Source organism: Lipotes vexillifer, unplaced genomic scaffold (genome assembly GCF_000442215.2).
Source record: "Lipotes vexillifer unplaced genomic scaffold, Lipotes_vexillifer_v1.1 scaffold749, whole genome shotgun sequence".
NCBI classification, from domain to species: Eukaryota; Metazoa; Chordata; class Mammalia; order Artiodactyla; family Lipotidae; genus Lipotes; species Lipotes vexillifer.
In genome coordinates this window covers 2,335,493-2,338,836 of record NW_006782834.1, presented here as the reverse complement: position 1 = coordinate 2,338,836, position 3,344 = coordinate 2,335,493, and the positions used below count along the sequence as shown (strand labels likewise).

The following is a 3,344-nucleotide window of genomic DNA, read 5'->3' as shown; positions in this document are numbered from 1 at the left end:
CTTTCCCTAGCCTGAAATCCTACTGTTCCACCTTATGAAAGTCTTAACCTTACAGAGTGAGTTAAAATCCTATTTAATGATAGCTTCCCAATCAAAATTAACCCCATATCGTTCCTATCATAATTAATCATTCTGTGACACTGGCTTATATTGAGATGTTATAAGTAAGAGGGTAAGAAGATTGTACGAGACATATTTTAGCATGTCTACCTACACATGTCACCTTTTAAGGAAACTTTCCAGTGCCAGGCCATGGTGAAGGGACAAAATTAGGTGACCATATTTTATATTACATAACCCAGGCACCCTCCCCATCTCAGTTTTGAAAAGTTGGCAGGGCTTCTAGACAAAAAGAGTAATTATTATTCTATACTAGCAATACTAAGAATAAAAGAAATGTTACCACTCCCAGTATTTATTGACAAACACTAAAACAAGTCTAGGAATTAACCAAGAAAAAATACCTATGATTTTTAAAGAGGTTATTTTAAAAACTGTTACAAAGGACACAAGAGACCTCAATGAGTAAAGAAACAACATGTTCATGATGGAACAGTTTAATATTATTAAGATTCAATTATCTACAAATTATGTATTTAATGCAATTCCAACTAAAATTCTAGCATTTTGACAAACTCATTCTAAAACTGTTATCGAAGAATGAAGATCCATAAAGAGCTTAAAAATGTGAAAAGAACGAAGATTGGAGATTCACTCTACCACATATATTTAAGATATACTACAAAGCCATAAGAGTAAAAAAATGTGAAACTGATTTAAGAACAGACTACATCACATATATATGGGAACTTGGTTTGATAAATGCTTTGATAAATCATTGAGGAAAATAGTTTTTTTGTGAATGACACTGGAAAAACTGACCCACTATCTAGAGAAAGTTGGGTTCATATCACTTAGTATATATAAAGTGAACTCCATGAGGACAGACGACTCAAATGGGAAAGGTTAAAGTCTAAAATAATAGAAAAAAAAAATGTAGGAGACTCCAAGACCTTAGGTGAGGAATGATTTCTTAAGCAAATTCCCAAAAAAGAAAACACAAGGCCAAAACAAACCAATGGATATCATTACATTAAAATTAACGTTTTCATAAACAACAAGATCCTACTGTATAGCACAGGGAACTATATTCAATATCCTGTGATACACCATAATGCAAAAGAATATGAAAAACAATGTATATATATGTAAAACGGAATCACTGCTGTATAGTAGAAATTAACACAGCATTGTAAATCAGCAACAACAACAAAATAAGGGTTTGCTGCTCAACTATAGACACTAAAGACAGAGTTAGCAGAGAGATAAGAAAAGTAGGAGTTATTTAAAATGTTATAAACAGACTAGGGGTTAAAATCTATAATAAATGATGAACTCCTGAAATTCAAAAAGAAAAGATATGACGCCCAATAGAAAAACTGGACAAGACAGACTAGGTACATGCCATTCTATCTCTCCTGTTGAAGACAGCCGTAAAATGAACATAATGCATGGGCAACTACCTGAGGACTCTGAAAAATGAAAAGTGGCAGGAGGAAGAAGACAGGAATTTGAAGTATCACTGAACTAGTGGTGAGTTTACCATTATTTTCCTCTCTGGCAGCCCCCCAAGTTTGGTTTCAACACAGCCCAAAACCTGGAAGTTTTGGGCTGTGTTGAAACCCAGCTCTAGCTCTAGTGCAAGGCAATACATTATGGTATCTAGAAAAGAGTTTCTCAGTTTTAACACTATTAATTCGGGCCAGATAATTCTTTGTTGGAGTGCTACTGTTCTGTACACTGTAGGATACTTATCAGAATCCTGGCTTCTACCCACTAGATGCTTGTAGCACCCCCCCCAACCCCCCAGCTGTAACAACCAAAGAAGTCTCCAGATACTGCCAAATGTGCCCTGGGGGACAAAATCACCACCACCACAACCCCCAATGAGAACTACTGCCCTCGAGCAACCACTAAAAAAACTGATAGTTGAAATGACAATAAATTAAAAACAATACTAAAAAATGTCCAAATAACCCAGAAGAATGCAAAAAAGAGGAAAAGTAGGAAGGAAAAACAGAGCGAACAGTTAACAATAAGATTGTAGGTCTAAATGTAATTTTATGCTGTCTACAGAAAATGTACTTCAAATATGATAAACTCAGGTTAAAAGTAAAAGGATGGAGAAAGACATACCATACAAACACTAATCAAAAGAAAGCTAGAGTGGCTTTATGTTAATATCAGAGAAAGTAGACTTCTGAGCAAAGAGGATTCCCAGGGATAAAGAGGAACATTATGGAAAAATAAAAAGTATATATGCCCAAAAATGTAACAATCCTAGATACTTAGCTACTTAACAGCAAACCTTCAAAATACATGAAAGGAGAAAAAGACAAATCCACAACTGTAGCTGGAGACTTCAACTCTCCTCTTACAATAAAACTAGTAGACCGAAAAATCAGTAAGAATATAGAAAAACTGAACAATCTATCAAATGGATCTCACTGACATTAACAGAAAACTCCAAGAATAGCAGAATCCACATTCTTTTCATAGGCATGTGGGTTAAAAACCTTTACAAAGTTAAGGACTTCCCTGGTGGTGCAGTGGTTAAGAATCTGCCTTCCAATTCAGGGGACATGGGTTCAAGCTCTGGTCCTGGAAGATCCCACATGCCACGGAACAACTAAGCCCATGCGCCACAACCACTGAGCCTGTGCTCTAGAGCCCATAAGCCACAACTACTGAGCCTGTGTGCCACAACTACTGAAGCCCGTGCACCTAGAGCCCATGCTCCACAACAAGAGAAGCCACCGCAATGAGAAGCCCACGCACCACAACAAAGAGCAGCCCCCGCTCGCCACAACTAGAGAAAGCCCGCGTGCAGCAACGAAGACCCAATGCAGCCAAAATAAATAAATAAATAAATTTATTTATTTATTAAAAAAAAAAAACCTTTACAGAGTTAAAAGAATTAAAATCATACCAAGTTCTCTGACCATAACAGAATTAGACTAGATAACAACAGAGTAACAGAAAAATCTCCAGACACTTGAATATGAAACAAGTCTCAATAATCCATTAGTCAAAAAAATCCAATAGTCAAATAGAACACTCAAGGGAAAAGAAAATATTTTTAATGAATCAAAGATGACAAATAGAGGGCTTCCCTGGTGGCGCAGTGGTTGAGAGTCCGCCTGCTGATGCGGTGGACACGGGTTCGTGCCCCGGTCCGGGAAGATCCCACATGCCGCGGAGCGGCTGGGCCCCGGGAGCCATGGCTGCTGAGCCTGCGCGTCCGGAGCCAGTGCTCCACAATGGGAGAGGCCACAACGGTGAGA

General features: G+C 37.8%; 1 protein-coding gene across 2 annotated transcripts in view; it reads right to left on the bottom strand.

Annotated features, from left to right (window-relative positions):
* The window catches only part of NUP54 (nucleoporin 54), a 34,654-nt gene that overhangs the window by 9,032 nt on the left and 22,278 nt on the right, over positions 1 to 3,344 (bottom strand). The gene's annotated exons all lie outside the window — the stretch shown is intronic.